Source organism: Larus michahellis, chromosome 23 (assembly GCF_964199755.1).
Source record: "Larus michahellis chromosome 23, bLarMic1.1, whole genome shotgun sequence".
Taxonomy (NCBI): domain Eukaryota; kingdom Metazoa; phylum Chordata; class Aves; order Charadriiformes; family Laridae; genus Larus; species Larus michahellis.
Window position 1 is genome coordinate 2,591,160 of NC_133918.1, and position 17,240 is coordinate 2,608,399.

Here is a 17,240-nt window from a genome sequence, read left to right on the forward strand (position 1 = left end):
CGTCCCGCCCCGTGTCCCCTCCCGTGTCCCCCCCGTCCCGCTCCGTCCCACGGCGGCCCCACGCCCACTTCCCCCCCCCCGCGCCCGCCCCGCGGCTGAGGCGCCAAAGCGCGCGCCAACTCTCCGCCCCGCCCCTTCCCCGCCGCCATTGGCCCGTCCGCGCCTCTTCCCGCCCCCCCGCTGACGGACAGCCGCTCCGCCAATGGTCGCGGGCGGGGTGGGCGGGGCCAGGCGGTGACGTGCAGGGGAGAGGGTAGCAACAGTTGCCTCGAGACCCGGCGGCAGGCGCCATAGTGACCGTAGCCCTGGAGACTGTTACTTGCCAACGGCAGCAACGCGCGGCCCCGGCGGCCGGAGCCCAGCGCAGCCCGCGGCGCCCGGCGGGGAGGGCAGGTGAGCGGGGGCCCGGCCGCGGGGGTCCCGCCCGCTGAAGGGGGCCCGCGGCGGGGGGGGGGTTTGGGGGTATGGGGAAGAAAGAGGGGAAGGGGAGGGGGGTGTGAGGCCTTCGGGGGTCTGTGAGGCGCCCCTGGGCCTCAGAGCGGGTCCCTCCGGGTGTGCCCCCCCACACACTCCCCCCCCGCGCCGCCCCCGGAAAGTTGGGAGAGGCGTCGGGGCCGGGCGGAGCGGGGGAGGCGACACCCCCCCCCCCACACACACACTCCCCGGGGGCACCGCCCGCAGCCCCGCTCCGCGCCCTGCCCGCCCAACACCCATCCGAGCCGGCGGGGGGGAGCGGGCAGCACACACCCACCCACCCCCCTCCCCAGTCCCCAACTTCTCCCCGGGTCGTGTTTTCCCCTTCCCGCCCCGCGCCGAGCAGCGAGTCCGGTTCAGCAACAAACCTCGGCTGGCGCAGACCCCGCGGGCTCCGGGCCCCCCCCGTCCGAGCTGGGAAGGGGGGACACAGGGCGCCCAGACCCTCTGCCTGCTCCTTAAGAAGGTTCTCTACCATTTGTGTCCTCTCCGTTCCTCCCCCCCCGGGCACTTCTCCCTGTCCTGACGGGGGTGTGGGGGGGTGGTTTCAACTCCAGCTCGTCCCTTTAGTTTGCCGGAGCTCTGAAATCCCCGTGCTTGCTTTCTTGTTGGAGCGAAAATTGCGAGGAGACCTATTTTGAAGCATCTGCCGTCTATTCTTGACTCGGTTTCTCCTGTTTGTTTTGAATAAAGTACGTTGTGAAACAAAACTCGTCTCCTGTTAAAGCAGGATTTTGTGTATGTGCCTATTTCAAGCATGAGTTCCTGCCGCCTGATTAAATCTTTCCATTCTTTGACTTAGATACTACTCTAAAGTCTTTTTTTAGTTTTGCTATTGAAAGAAGCAGATCTTACTAATCAAAGAGCAAAGTGGAATAAATGTTCCTTTTTAAAAATTTACTTTATGTTTTTGGGCTTGGAATATCCTTCAACTGACCACGCTCAGCTTCAGATTTGTTTGTCAGGCAAGGCTTTTCTCATCCGCTCCTGCCCAAACTTTTCAACTCTCCATCTCGGTTACAAATCATTTGAGAATAGAGAGTAACTGCTGGCTTAAAAAAAAGAAAAAAAAAATTCAGTCTCAAAATATAAATAAGCCTTTAGCTCCCAAGGAGTGGGGGGGTTCCTTCTGTGCCTCTGCTGTTTGGCTTTTCGGTCTGAGTTTGCTTCAGTTAGTTTAAGACTAATTCAATCTTAGGTTTTATTTTAAAGTTGCACATCTTGTGGAAGGTGGGCAGTGTGGAAGGGAAGGCATGACGGGAGGCTCTCTCATGGTTACCTCTGTCAGGATGGGTTCAGTCAGGCTCTGAAGGTCTTTTTCTGTGTTGAGGGAGTTGAGGATGAGCAAAGTTTGACTTCTAGAGGGCTGAAGTCAGGTGAGGAAAAGCCACAATTTGTGGGTGTTGGCGATCTGACATCGTGACTGGGATGTGGTGGCTCCTGCATTGACGCTTACTGTTTCATTTAGAAACACTTAGTTCATATTTTAAAAAAAACCCAACACATCCAACTGGTTCTTTACCTCTCAATATTGCTGTCCCGAGGGACGTGACATTTATTTGAATTTTGTGAGATGTTTTGCATTTGCCTTTCGGCGTATACGGATGTTGGCATGCTCCGTTTGTTTGGTTGAAGCCTGTAGAGTTCATGTTCTCAAAGGTGTTCCCATACCAGTGAGGTTGGGAAATATTCATCTTTTTTAAATGGAATCTGGGTTCTCAGGTAACTGCAGCACCTTGGCCTTAAGGGTGGAAGCACACACAAAAGCAAGCGGCGGGGGGAGGTTGACAACTGGAATTTCTTTGTCTCCCGCTTGCTTTCCACAAAACAGGAATGATCTCAATGCGTTCAATGATCCCAGTGTGTTCGTGGATGGTGATAAGAGCATCCGCTGCCACAGAGGAATGCAAGAGCCAGGTCTCTTGGACTTCATGTGGGGCTTCCACAGACAGTCCCTGCTTTGCATTTCCCTGCTGTGCCATTTGCATCTCATGAATTCCTCTCATAGCACTGTGTCCCTATCCTGGGGCCCTGTGTGTCCCTGTCCTGGGGCCCTGCGTGCCGGCTCCGCTGGTTGTGGAAGGGCACCAGTGAGTGCAGAATCCCAACGCTGCGCTGCAGCAACCGGAGAGGCCATAAGACCAGCAGGCAACGCGCTTGGGGCTGTGGCCACGACCCAGTGCAGCAAATTCTCCCTTAGCATCAGATCTGCCCTCTCAAAGAGCGCTTTGTAGGTTTGGCCTATAAATTTGTAGGTTTGGCCTATAAATTTGTAGGTTTGGCATATAAATGGAGGTGCATCTTCATCAAGAGACTGGGCACCACGTGTCCCATTGAGTCCCCCGCAGCAGGGGTGGGAGGGAGGGACTGGGTTGCCCATCTCAAAACTTCAATCTGAGTGTGGTCTGGAGAGAGCCGCAGTTAAATCATGTGTTATGTATGTGGAGGTACATTAAAAATACGCTTTCAGTATATTTTTGCATGTGTAAATCTGAAATGGTAATTTAAGGCTGTAATTGTTGAAGACGTGAGCAGCCAGTGCCACTGATGTCGTGTGTCCTGGCTATCTCTTGGGGTAAATTCTCCAGTTGAGAGTATTCTTTGACGCTAAAAGTCACCTCTGTACTTGTTACCCTCTCTGTGACAACTTCGGGGCTGCCATAAATGTGAAGCCTCAGTCAGTGGTTAATAACTGTAGCTTTTCCTAGCTCGATCGCAGTAAAATAGATGGCGCCAGTCATTGTCTTTAAATAGTCTCATGCTTGTAACACCTCAGAGCATTGACAGCTGTTACGTTTAATCACAACATGTTTTCGCTTTTAATACAGGCCTGTAAACATAGCTGTTTTAACGTATTCTAGCATATTTTCCCTGTTCAGTTTTAGTACTCCAGAGCTAAAAGCGTCCTGCGGAGTCCCAGCGCAGGCCGGGCAGTGCTGATTCAACAGGCGTCTCTTACCACCCGGCTTCTCAGCCAAAGTTTCTGCTGGAGGCTGCCGAGTTATATTTAAACCAAGTTTTTCTCCCCCTCCCTCCAAACAAATGCCGGCGCGGCTCAGGGCTGGCTGCCGGCCAGCTGGAGCAAAGCACTGCACGGCCCAGCGTGCCAGGGCTCGCCGTGGGTGCCGCCGAGAGGAGTGCCTAAACCTCCCTGTGTGTGTCAGCGCCGGGATCCGGGATTATGTTTCTTGATATTTGAAACATATGCAAGGTTTCCTTCTGTAATCTGTGCTTTCAGACTCGGTATTTTGTCTTATTTGGACTGGCAGGTCTTTATTCTTGTGTTGAAGCCTTCGCAAATCCACCTTATTGTCTAAGAATGTGCTGGCTTTCTTATATGTTAGGCTGTTTCCGTCTAAGTAGCATATGAACTAATCAAGCCATAAATACATAAATAGACAACAAAAACATTTATTCAGTGCAAACCATGTACCCCTTAATACACTGAACAAAGAGGAATCCTTTTGTATGGCGCACTACCTGCAGAAAACCACTTTTCTTAACACAGAAAGCACGGAGGAAATTATTTCAGGGCACATCAGTCCACAAACTGTTCCCCGTTAGGGGGGAAAGGAAAAAAAAAAAAAAAAACAAACAAACCCACCTTCAGCTTTGGGTCATGTTTTCATGAAAGGCGGCTATGTCTGCATTTCACCAGCTAAAACAGAAGGACTAGAAAAGTTTAAATTTCCTTAAGTCAGCTGACTTGTTAAACCAATATATAGTTATGTATAGACATGTGGTTTCCTGTCAATGAATGCAGAAATCTTCCTCTTCTGATCATATTCCTGCTTACTTATGGCACAGGGTGGGTTAGGCAGTATCTATCCAGCAGTAAATTACGAGGAGTATTTTAAATTGCAACAGAAGCGAGAGTCTTCCCAAACCGAACTTTATAAACTTTTGTCCTGTTGAACCCGTATTACACAGGAGCTAAGAGCTGTAGAAATGCCAAATGAAGGCATTTGAAAAGTAATTTAAAGGCAACTGATAAGCTTGCCTTTTTCCTAAATTAGATTTCTGTTAAGAAATTAAGAATTTTGGAGCTTAATAAATGCCAAAGAAGTCTCAGCATAGTACAAATGTCTCGTAGCGATAAAGCTTTGAAAGAGATTAACAATTGAACACTGCAGTTGCTTTCAAAGAAACGGGGGTCAGAATGCTGTGCCAATGATGACTTTATATAGCCAATGGAGAAAAAAAAAATCAGATTCTTTATTTTCTTGTCACAAATCCATACTCTGCTGAAGGAAGTCCTCAGGGTCTCTGGCAAGAAGCTGACAGAAGAAATAATTGCATTGACTGCAGCGATATTCCTCACTGCTGCATCGTTTAGTTCATTGATGCATATTATGACCGTCCAATCTCCACAAATGATTTTTTCTGTTTGAGGTGGTTCTTCCCTGGCTTTATGTGCGGGAATGTCTGAGTGAGGATGAGGACAATAGACAGTGGGTACCTGCGTGTAGGCTGGGATGAAGATGAGTGGTTTGAGACACGTCCCTGTCTTCTGTGGCAGAGTGACTCCGTGCTCAGACTTCTTCAGGGCATCTCTAGTTTTTACAAAGTCTCTAGTCCTTCCAAAGAAAATGCAGAACACGACCAGAAATAAGAAGGCTTCTGTGGATGCCCCTGTCTCCAAGATATGTGTAGCAGCATCTCTCCATGGAGACCAGCACCTGCCCTTCAGGAGTTGTCCTGCCTCTCGGGGCAGCCCAAGGTGAGCTGACAAAAACACTTTTCTGGTGCTTGCTGCACCTATGCCGTGAATTTTGCTACCATACGTAGTGCCGAAGGAGGGTGTTTCCTCTCTGTGCCCTTGCCAGCTGACGCTGTTCTGCTGTGAGAAATTCGCAGTGTGGCTCAGGGTTTCCAAAACGTTTCCTGCTGATAGGAAAGGACTGGGGTTGTACGATGGTATGCGTCAGCAAGCGCCAGGGTTTGGGGCAGGAGGCCTGCCTCTGGTCCTGCTGCCGCCTCTCTTAGCTGTCACGTGGCTCCTGGTGTGGTATACAGATGGAGATGTTGGGGTGTGAAATTATATTTTTCCCCATCCCCTCTAGAGAAGAGGTTCATTGCTGGATTTACTTTTCTCCTGTACAGCTTTGACATGCACATTTTTTCCTTTCCCATCGGGAACTGAAACCATGCTGGTACGCGCCTTGGCGGGCTTATTATGGATCAGTGAATCCTTGTAAAGTCCATGTGGCATGAGTGAATCTGGGTGTGAAGAAAGATCATTCTGTCTCCATAGCTGAGTTTTCTAAGTGCCAAAGTTGTTTGGAAGCGCTAGGATAGAATCAGTGTTGAATCCATGCGGTGATGCAGCAGTTATTCAGGAGTTTGGAATTACATGGTTGGTGGTTCGTGGAGGTTAACGCAAGGCAAAGGGCCCCAGTGAACTGAGCCCATAATTAAGGATACTCCTTCTTTTGGAGATGTCACTAGCTAAGACTGACAAGAAACACCACGGGAAGAAGAGAAAGGAATACGCGCAGGTGGAATGATTATAAGCAAACAACCTAAGCATAATAAGCAATTTCCTTAGCTGCCACCTAGTTAGTCATTGTGAGACTATTCTTTAGTATCAGTTTAAGATCCCATTGCCACCATGACAACCCTGGAACTCTTCTGGGTAATTTCTGTCTTAACACACAGCTGATCAAACATTCACCTTGTTTGGGGAATTATATTAGTTATTCTGTTTCTTCTAATCTCTGGTGTACGGCATCTGGGATGCTGGGAGTTCAGCGAGCTTTAGAAAAAGGAACCTTGTGCTGACAGATAATACCCTTACCTGTGCTAGGTAAGGCAACGTTTTAGGAGGGACCTAAAACTTCATGTTTACGAGCATAATTGGGAGTGTAAAAGAAAATTCTGATGTGGTATGTTAGTCCACAGCTAGCCAGCTTTGAGTAGAAGGTGTCACCTCCGTCATACGCTTCGTTAGTGTGCCTGTGTGTGGATGGTGGGGAACCAAGCTGAGGAGCTGCCTGACCTCAGTGTGACCAGTGTGAAATCACAGAGCAACTGCCTGTGAAGTTCCTGTTCTGCTGGTCTGTCCTGAGTAGCAAATATACTGTGTTTTATGAGTCTTTTGAGTTAGACTAGCCTGCCTTTGTGTACCTGAGCGTGTAGACAGTGGGACACTTTACAAGGACTCTTTTTTCCCTAAAACAGTGTTATAGTGATTAGAGAAACCAGGGCACTGAGCATTTAGTTTTCATTGTTGTCATATATAGGCATCCAGCAGCCCTACACTGTGATGCAGTGATGGCCTGACACAACACTGGTTGAAAGTATTATGTTCGCTTGATTTGGAAAGGTTATTTGTGCTCGTTATTATGCATACGTCTTCTAGAATGGCACCTTTTGGAAACAGTGTTCAAAGGCACAGTCCAGATGATCTGAGCATGTTGCATCTGATGATCGCTTCTGCACAAAGGATTTCCCATGTTGTGTTGCTCACAGGACTGGATGCCATCGTAATGGAGCTCTAATCAATCAGCTCATGGGGAAAAGGCCTTTTTCTTTTCCCTGCTTGGCTTTCTCCAAGATCTGATCCTGAGCTGAACCAGTGCATGATGATGTGTGGGTTGGATTAGTGTTTCTTGCGGCTGGGGTGGGTTGACTGGCTGGTGGCGGACAATTTCACTAATCTTCAGCATCCTCTACTCGGTGTATAAATGAGGCTGTGGGACTGGTTAACAAGGCACAGGGACAGTAACTCCAAATGCAAATGGCATTCCTCTCGCCATCGCCCCGTGGTGGTGGTGGCGGCAGAGGGTTTCACCCGTGTCCAAGAGTTGAGTTTACACCTGGACAAAGCAGGGCTTTGCTGAGAAGGGTGGAGAATACAGGTATCCCTGCCTTCCTCGGGCAAGCGTGCCTTTTCTTTGCTGCTTAGCCAAACCTTTCCAGTTTGCTCCAACCCAGGCTACAGCTGGAGAAGGGAAGGATTTGGAGATGTATGGATTAGACGGACAAATAACCCGTCTCCATGCAGCTTGGGGATGCTCATGGGAAACGAGGCTGATGGATGGATTCTGCACAGTTACTCCAGTTGGTTCAGCCAGCTCTGGGGCCTGTCTGGCAAGCAGGCAGTAGTCTTGTATTCTCTCTTGTCTGTACTGTATTCTTATTTGGGCAGCAAAGAGAATTCGTGCATAGCCTCTGGTAAGATGAAGCTTGCAGAAAGCTGGGAGGAAGCAAGTTCTGAATAAGGCCAACCTCTCGGTGTGTTGTAGGTAGGCTGTTCATCAGTGTTGTCACCTTGCGGTTCTGCAAGGATATCTTTCTCCATCTTTCTCCTCCCCCAAGCTGTTTTGGATGGTACAGTCAAAAAAACAACTTGAAATCCATCTCAGGGCTGCAAAATGCGGGGGTAGATGTGAATAAGTGCACGCGGGCTAGTTCTGTCTAATTTATCTTCAGTCCTTGCATTTAAATAAAATATTTTATGTGCTATGCAGGCCCCCACCCCCTTCCCCCTAAAAGAAGATCTTTTCAAATGCAGATCTTTTTAAATATTCATGACCTTAAATGACCAATCATGGGAGGAAATTTTTCTTTAATAGGTACAGATAATAAGCGAAATAATGACTTCTGGTCACCAAGCTAATCTTCAGAGCTTCCTTCTTCCTAGCAAATATTTATTCTTCTTAATATGATAGATGGGCACCATTGTTCAGAAGACTTGCACCCAGCAGGAAAGTGAAATACCCTCCACCCAGGTCCTAAAACCCTTGAAGAAACAGGGGCTTTCCTGCAGGCTACTTGTCCTCCGCAGTTGTTTGAACTCAGAATGTAGATTTTTCTAGATTAATTGCCTTCCCCCAAAATACAAAATTCACCCTTCATGATTTAGGTATCAGCTTATGTTCACCTGCTGAGGCTGACAACTGCTCCAGCTCGAGCTGGGCAGCTTAGCCTGGAGATCTGTTGGTGTCAATGTTTTCCTTTAGGAATAGCATTTCCTATGGTAGTTCCTGTAAGATTGCTCCCAACACCGTGATCAGATAATACTCACCAGAGAGGAGCCACTGGCAGGCAGGAAGCACTCAGATGGTTAGAACTGCTGCTTGCTGTGCTAATAAATGGACTTATTTAAATTTCAGAGCATTGTCTTGTATGCTGCAACCATTAGAGATAATTGTGTAAGGTAAGGAGTTGCAAGCCAGATAATTCATGTTTCAAATTATACTTGAGCAGCAAAAGTGGTTTTTGATTCTCACCACTGCTGTTTTCTACATTTTCATTCTTCCCAATCTAGATGCTACTCAGAACTTTAAAATCTCTTAAAAAAACCCAATCAAACAAGCAAAACAACCCCCCCAAACAAAGGAAAAACCAAACCACCAACAGAACAAAAAAACCCAACTGGTTTTTAGATAAAAAGTGCATTCAACATTTCTGTAACATTTAATAAACTACGTGTTCCTGGAGGTTTCCTGGCTGCTGAAATGTTGAGTCAGTTCATCATTTAATCTTTCTTGAGGTGGAGGCACTAAGTAGAAGTAGCTTCTTTTAGACTTATTATCTAATATCAGTTAAAAACCATGAATGTTTGAGCCGTTGCAGTGCCAGGAAGCCCCAGTGCACCCTGATAACCCATTATCCTGGGTGCGGTACAGCAGAGCAGTGAGGCCGGTCTCTGCCCCGAAGTGCTCACAGTGGTTTCATGGGAGAGGCAGAGCAAAGATTGTCTTCTGACGAAGCTGGGGGTTAATTATTTAGTGCTGGCAGTGTGTTTTATCCGTCACAGAAGCCTCCTCTGCAGTCCCCATCCAAGACATTCCAGTGCGGTGCCTCATCAGCTGCTGCTGCGTCATCCCGGTGCTGTTGGGAAGAGCCGTAGCCACAGCTGCTCGTTACTAGGGAAGAGCCCAATGTGCCTGGAGTGAAGGATCTTCAGGCTATTTGAGATACATAACCCTTTTAGAGATCAACCTCACCGAGAGCAAACAGCCTCCTTTGCCCTCACGGAGGAAATGCATGATGTGTGAGCTATCATGTTGGTGCTCCATAAACTACAAACTCCTACTTTTTAGAGTTGATTTTTGGGAGTCAGTATCTAATTGTATCTCTCCCGGTGTGAGGACAGAGCATACGCGAGTGTGGGCCAGGCAAAGCCTTTCTGTTTTTTCCTCTGTATCTATTGTCATGGTGGATTTCAGCTGAGCCAGGTAGCGGATTGCAGGGTAACTCTCTCCTAAATACAAACTGTGGACCAGGTACTTTTCTGCATCTTTTTCATGGATGCAATCGCTGATAAAAACATGATCTGCCCTTATTGTAATGCTCAGGATTTTTGAAGTCCCCTACTGTTGCCCTGGAGGGAAATGTGTTTTGTCTTTAGCTCCACAGGTACCCTGCAAGCTCTGTCTTCCTATCTCATTTGTAAAGAGCGCTAATCATCACCTCCTTGATCAGGACTGAAAGGAGACATTTTAATATCAAAACATCTGAGGGGCTGTCTGTCACAATAAAATCTCTCTGTATGGTTAGACAGGGTCTGGGGTTATATCTATATCTGTGTATGTGGAGATACATGTATATTTTATATATATACACACACGCACATATATAAAAATATACCTGGATACGTACATCTATATACATTATGATAGAGTGTAGTTCCAAGGGTACACCATGCTGAAGGATGTTGATTCCAGGTTTCTGATGCAGCTCCTTGCCTCTGGACCTGGTCCTTGCTGGGGTTTCCGAGCCACCGTAGACTCTCCCGTGGGACTGTGCTCTGAGGCATGAATTAGTCTCTGATCTAGCAAGTTCCATCTTTTTCTGATCTGGAATCCACATCTAGTGGTACTTCTGAGTTTGTTTGGGGAAACCTTGCTTTATTTGCTCCGTGCTTTCATTTCCATTTTCCATTAGGGAAAAATTCAATACCTGCTTTTTTTTCCAGGAGCCAGAAAGTTGAGATGGGTAGACTTGTAAGGATTAACATTTGTGAAGTGCTTTGAAATCCTCAAGTGATTGCTGCTTTACTTGCTGATCAAAATCACACATGCATTTTTTCGGATGGTGTCGTTATTAAAGGTCTTTTCCAACCTAAATGATTCTACGATTATCCTTTCTCTGGACGCTGTGAAGGGGGACACGCTGCACGGCTGAGGCTGCCCTGTGTCCTCGTAAGAGAAGCTCTCGATGCGGTTGCTCCCCGGGATGTGCACGGGAACGGTCCCCTAGCAGAAGCACCTCCTTGGAGGATGTGACCCCACCGGTTTGCTCTGCCGTCTTCAGAGGGCTGGCAATCTTGCAGGGGCTGGCTGGTGAAGATGCGGGGACCATGCTCAGAGCCATGTCTTGCTCCTGAAAACCTGAGAGGGGGAAATCAACCAACCCCTCGAGAAATTATTTATTTAGAGAAATGCGTCTGGGGAAAAGAGCGATTGGGGCATGTCTTGCAGAAGTGACTCCAGTGTCATTCTTTAGGCTTGTTACGATTGTTACAACTCTTGTTGCAATTCAAGCGAACGCACAGGTAGAGCGCTCTCAAAAAGTGAATTTTGGAACAAAAATATTTGGGAGCATGAACTGTAAACCAGCTAAAACTGTTGTTCCGTGCTGCTCTGTTTGCAGCACCCGATGAGAAACAGGAGATAGCTTCAGTGACACTCCCTCTCTTTGCACGTTTCAAGAGAGAATTTAAATCAAAGATTGATTTTTTCCAGCTGTATTGTAACCTCACGTCCTTAAAACTCAAGCTTTTTTCTTAAATGCCACCAAATAACTGAATCAATACATCATACATTGCAATTCTGATTCATGTTCCCCAAAGAATTACTTCATACTTGGGTGATGAGCCTCTTATTAGTGTATCATTAAGGAATTCTTGTGATAACTTTCATTTTGGCAGCTACTTGGTTGAATTTATATTCTGATGTTGGACAACAAAATGTTCCACAGTGAACACTGTGAATGCATCTCCTGGTTTCTAACGGCTTTCCTCATATATGAGAGTTGAATTACATGATTCGATAGAACATTATGCAATAGTTCTGCTGGAGCAAAGTAAATTGTCTATGGATTAGTTTCTACTTCACACTTCTGACTTATAACCGCCCTAGGCTAATAGCGAATTGAAAGTTGGTAAGAACTGATAGCCTGTGGCCTCTATGGCCTTATTTTTATACCTTTTTCTCAGGTTTATGAAAATTTTACTAATTTTCTTGCATCAGACAGTTAAGATAAGGGTTGAGCTACTGCCTGTTCCCTGGAAGTCTGATTTTTTCCCCCAAACCGGCAGTAGCATATGCTGATGAGTTAGAGAAGGTTTGTAATAACATGGTCCAAGGATGTAATAACAGAGGATTTTGTTTTTAAAAGTGTCTAGCCCCCTCTCCACCCCCAGAAATCATTCTCAGCTGGGTACAGCGAGTTGACTGTGTTATTCCTTTGAGACAACAGTGTGTTAAAAATCTATTTTGGAAGGTAAACTGATCTCTGTACTGATGCCATTTTATGAATTTATAACAACAGTGGGTGTTTTCCCACTGCAGAAGCACAAACAAAGTTCTCCCTTGGACACACGTGTGCACACACCCGCGGAACTGGAGATTAAGGCTGCAAATACAATTTTTTTTTTTAATTTTTTTATTTTATTTTCCTTTTTGCAAATGGCTTCTGGCATCATTGCTGTATCATTCCTAGAGACAGCAATGTCTCTCGTGAACTTAGCATCAACTGCTTGTAGTATTCCTTTGGGTCCGTTTCTTGAATTGTATTGTTGAAAGATCCCTCTGTAGCTTCACATCAGGGTTGGAGGGTGAGCCAGCTGACTTTTTTGGCATATAGTGATTGTCGGAGGAAAAAAAAATAATCTGCTGTGAACGCTCAGCTGAACAATGTGCATTATTTCTAGTGGAGTGCTTTTTGCCTGAGCAAGATAACTGCAGATGCAGAGAAGATGATGGTGTTTTCTTTTTCCCCTCCATTTGCAGAAAGTAGAAATTCTCCACTAAGAAAATTAATGTCATACTTGATTTTTAAAAACTGCTGTTAATGTCTTGATTGTATGTACTCCTCTGACCTACACCACTGAGCTCAGCCCATTCCCTTTTGGTTTACAACACGCTGAATAAGAACAGGAACCGACCCTTCTGTTTTGGAAGATTGAACTGGAAATTCAGGATCAACAAAATCTACTTTTCTGGCTTTGAGGCAGGCAGATGGGCTCATTTAACGTATCATTTGCTGAAGTTTATTTTGACTGAAGTCTGATGTCAAGTAGCATCCCAAGCAAATATTCAAGAATAAAATACCATATTGCTGACTTACAACTCTGTTGCTGTTGGTTTAAACTAACTATGGTTATAAAATCACTCGTATTGGCAAAGGTTCTGTTAGCAGAACAGTAATTGTTTGTATATAGTATTTTAAAGCAGTTTGTTTTCTGCTATTACGTTAATGGAAAGCATGTTTTGACATCTTCCCCTTAGCTCCCTAGCTAAACTGTCTGGATTTGGAATTCCATCTGGTTGCACTGAAGAAACTCTTCCCTCTATTCCCCACTCAAATCTCTTCTGGGTACCTAAAGGAGCCACTGAAAGGTGAACTGTTTTTTACGAGAGCAAAGCATTCTCCTTTTAAAATTGGCAGTGCAATGGCCCTTACTGGCTACCTGCTGAACTGAGCCTCTCTGGAGGTATTGGAAGCTTTTTAAAAATGCTTTGAGTTGTTTGAAGCACATTTGGCACGTAAATACCTACAGATCATAGCCCATGAGAGACGCGTGAGTCAGGGAGCAGGGAAGGGTGAGTATGGATGTTGTAGAAACCCCAGTCCAATACTTTAGGTAACAGAATAAACTGATATTTCATTTGACAGCACCAAAACCCATCCATAATTGATGCTCTTCGACCTGTCCTCTCTCCCCTTCATAAATGTATTTTTTTTTCTTCTTTGTCTTTTTGGGGAAGAATGCTGAAAACAGGGGGGTTTACCATATGGAACGGTGAGATTCATGTTAGCGCGTCTCTTCTGGTTTTCTTTTTAAAGACTGGTTTATGCAATTCAGTCAATGAAAGGAAAATTAACAGAGAGCAATAATGGGTCGATGGCTAGACAGTTCATAATTTATAAAGGAAAAAAAAAGTGAATCCCCAATACCACTGGAAAATATGAATGCTGACTGATTCCTCCGATGCTTTTGAAGTTGTGCAGCTCAGACAGGAGAATCGGTTTGAGGTGATTTAATCAAGACACCCATGCAATCTCTGGTACGGAAAAAAAATCCATTGAAAGCTTCACAGCCCACACAGAGGAGCAAGATCTTGGCTCTTAATGTCTCAGACCATCTCCCTCTGCTTCCTATAATGACAAATCCTCATTGTTCGTTGCCGCTGATGGTTCGGAGCAATTCAGTGCTTCTTGCACTGTGCTTTGTGCAAAAAACCAGAACGAGTCGATGCTTCCGGCAATTCTGGAGGATGCTTAAAGCCGCAGTATTCAACTGGTGCTCCTGGAGGCATGGCTGTCCAGGTGCTACAGCTCCTTGTACCTCCTCCAGAGTTCCTGACAGCAAATACCTGCTTTTTACAGAAGTCTTTTAAGTCAGCTGGGGTGTCACTGTGAGGGAGGATGACCTTGCTTATAACAATAGCGAGTTTTGTTAATCCTTGCACTGTTAATTAAGCTCTTCGTGTGAATTTACAAACATCTGGGTGGCCGAGGGAATACCACATTCCCCCGGGAACCTGGCAGAAGAGGCCCGATTCCTCCTTCCCCTACTCCATCACATTCATATGATTTAAGAATTAAAAGCTGTGCAACTCATACTGGGGAGGGATGGAGCATGCGGGGGTCATTGCTGTGAGATGAACGCAAGAGTGTGGTGCGGGTGTTTTGGGGATGGAATGGCACAGGACACTTAAACTCTGCCTGACGAACACGCGTGGCAGGCTGTTGCCATCTGAAATATCTATTAAAAAAAGAATAAGCTGGGAAAAAAGGTCCCAACCACTGAGCCTGCGGTCACTTGCTTTGTCATGTCAATTCTCTGTCCTGTGCAGTCACCCAGGAGGAGATGGCGATGCTTAGGACATTGCTTCTCACTCGGCCCTTTCTGCTCCTTTGTAAAACGTTGTATCATATAAAATGTGCTCTCTTACAAAATTCGGTTCGTATTTTGGACTGCGAGAGTATTCCTAGAAAACTTTTCTCGTTGCTAATGTTGCAGCACTTTTCTTCTAGTATTTGCTTTGCTGATTATTTGGCCTTAGGAGGGTAGTTACTTTGTTCTCAGCAGCTGACGGCTTTCCTTTCTAGAGGAGATGGATTTGTTTTTTCCGTCCCTGAATAATTTAGATACTATTGATAGCTTAAAAACACTCTTTTGCAGAGTAACTAGGTACTTGTGTTAGACTGCAAATGAAAACTCTTCTGTATTTCCACCTGCAAATTACAAAACTGCTGCCAGAAGTTTACCATAACAAAGCTTTAGGGACTCCAATTTCATTTTCATTTAATCAATTTGTTTTGTGGAGGAAAATTTATATCAAATCTGTCAGTCCTTTTAATAGGTATGTTTCAGAAATGAAATGATGTCTGACTCCGGTTCCAAATGTGCTGTGAGATTAGTGTTGGAAAAAAACCCCAACCAAACCAAACAACACAATTATTGCTTCTCTTAATTGTGAAATGGGCAGAGTCATTGTGTATAAAGAGATTTGTTTTAATTTTAAAAGGTTTTGTCATCCTCAGCTGTAGCCCACTGTTGTTGCTTATGGGTGCAGCCCCAACCCAAGAAATGTCTCATAATTTGAAAAACAAACATTTTCTGGCTGCCCTGTATTAAAGAAAACATTTAGCCTGAAAATTTGAATTAAGATGGTGACATAAATCAATAGGATGCTCTCAGTTGAGGCAAATACTAATTTCTTTCTTTGGAGCACGGCAGTGTGAGGTGTGATACAGAGTGGTACCCGTCGTCATGGGCTGTATTGGGAATAGTGTGGCCATGGAACCAGGGCAGCGACCATCCCCCTGTACTGGCCACTGGTGAGGCCCCACCTCGAGTGCTGTGTCCTATTTTGGGCCCCTCACTACAGGAGAGACCTTGAGGTGCTGGAGCGAGTCCAGAGACGGGCAACGGAGCTGGTGAGGGGTCTGGTGCACAAGGAGAAGGGTCTGGAGAACTTGTGAAGCACGGCTGAGGGAGCTGGGAGTGTTCAGCCTGGAGAAAAGGGGGCTGAGGAGAGACCTTCTCGCTCTCTGCAACTCCCTGAAAGGAGGGGGTAGCCAGGGGGGGTCGGTCTCTTCTCCCAAGGAACAGGCGACAGGACAAGAGGAAACGGCCTCAAGTTGCCCCAGGGGAGGTTTAGGATGCATATTTGGAAAAAATTCTTCCCCAAAAGGGTTATCAAGCATAGGGACAGGCTGCCCAGGGCTGTGGTGGAGTCACCATCCCTGGAGGGATTTAAGAGCCGGGCAGACATGGTGCTGAGGGACATGGGTTAGTGGGGGTTGTGGCGGTGTTGGGTTGATGGTTGGACTCAACGATTTTAAAGGCCTCTTCCAACCTAGACAGTTTTATGATTCCCTGAAAGGATGCGCGTGTAGGGGAGGAGCGTGTAAAGATATGAAGCAAAGCACGCCTGAGCTTCTCATTGCTCGCTGGCTGGTGGCTTGGCTGAACATTGCCATTGCTTGGCAGTGTTTTGGCTGCAGTGGGGCCTTCTGCATCTGAAGAGAGAGTCTGATACCAGGACCTTCTGCTGCTGGGACCTGCTCTGGAGCTGGACTCCTCCCCAGGCTCTAGAGGTGTGTGGCTGCTCCAGCTCCTGCTGTTGCTCAGTTTGCAGGCGGAGGCATTCTTAGCATTCCTTCCAGCCTGCATGGTAGCTACACAACATCTAATTACACTTCTCCACAACAACTAGACAGCTAATTAACATTATAATGGATCTTAAGGTTTGGTAATTACTCAAAAATGTCATTGGGCTGGAAGAGAGCTGGGCCCTGCTGTCAGCAGCCTTTCCTCCCAGGGCAGCGGTGAGCAGCCGCTTCCTTCTGCCTTTGGAGTCTTCCTGCAGGTGAAAAATTTGTTGTCCTGAGGGCTTATAGTCCATAGCAGCATCTTCCTCCTCTATTGGAAAGGGTTGTTCTGGTAATTACTTTGGATACAGGCTTGTCACCAAAGTTTGGGAGCAGCCTGTCAAGGGGAGCCGAATACATCACTGAATTTCTTTGCTGACCTGAAGTATCCCTGCCATTTCTAAACACTGGCAGCTGCTGCTTTCTTTTGTCCTGTCCTGACTGATTTTTTTTGTTTCTTCGGGCAAAATGTCTACTGAAATTGCTGGAAGAGTTGCCTTTGGCAAAGATGGGGGTGCTACTTGCCAAATGGTAGGAGAACTGACTGGTTCACCTGGAGGGAGTGGAGCAGAGCCTCGCGCACTGTGTAGTCTCTCAAATTCTACCTTAGCTTGCCCTTGCGCAGGGCAACAGCATCCTTTCTGCTGTCCATCTGCCCTACTTCACAGCTTTGTGACCTGTCCTGGCAGAATCAAGGCCTTTTTATCCCAGGAGGGATTATCCCCTCCCATGGGATGCCTCTCCCTATTGAAGGGCTGGATGCAGCAAGAGCAGTGGGGATGTTTGTATTGCTTCCCTCCGAACACTAAACTTAAATCAGGATTTTAGGCTCCCCTGCATAGGCAACGCAGAGGCAGTTACCTCCAGGGGTTGGTTCAGAGCTGCGTCTCCCAGTATACCAAAAATTAAGGCTTCAGCGCCTAATGAGG

General features: G+C 46.4%; 1 protein-coding gene across 3 annotated transcripts in view; it reads left to right on the top strand.

Annotated features, from left to right (window-relative positions):
• Positions 1-223: 223 nt before the first annotated feature.
• RFX2 (regulatory factor X2) overlaps positions 224-17,240 on the top strand; it is a 61,555-nt gene continuing 44,538 nt past the window's right edge. For 2 of the 3 annotated variants that reach the window (XM_074565573.1, XM_074565574.1), the window contains exon 1: positions 224-393. The gene's annotated coding sequence lies outside the window, so the exon portion shown is untranslated. The remainder of the gene's footprint in view (positions 394-17,240) is intronic. The other variant, XM_074565572.1, reaches the window with a different exon arrangement.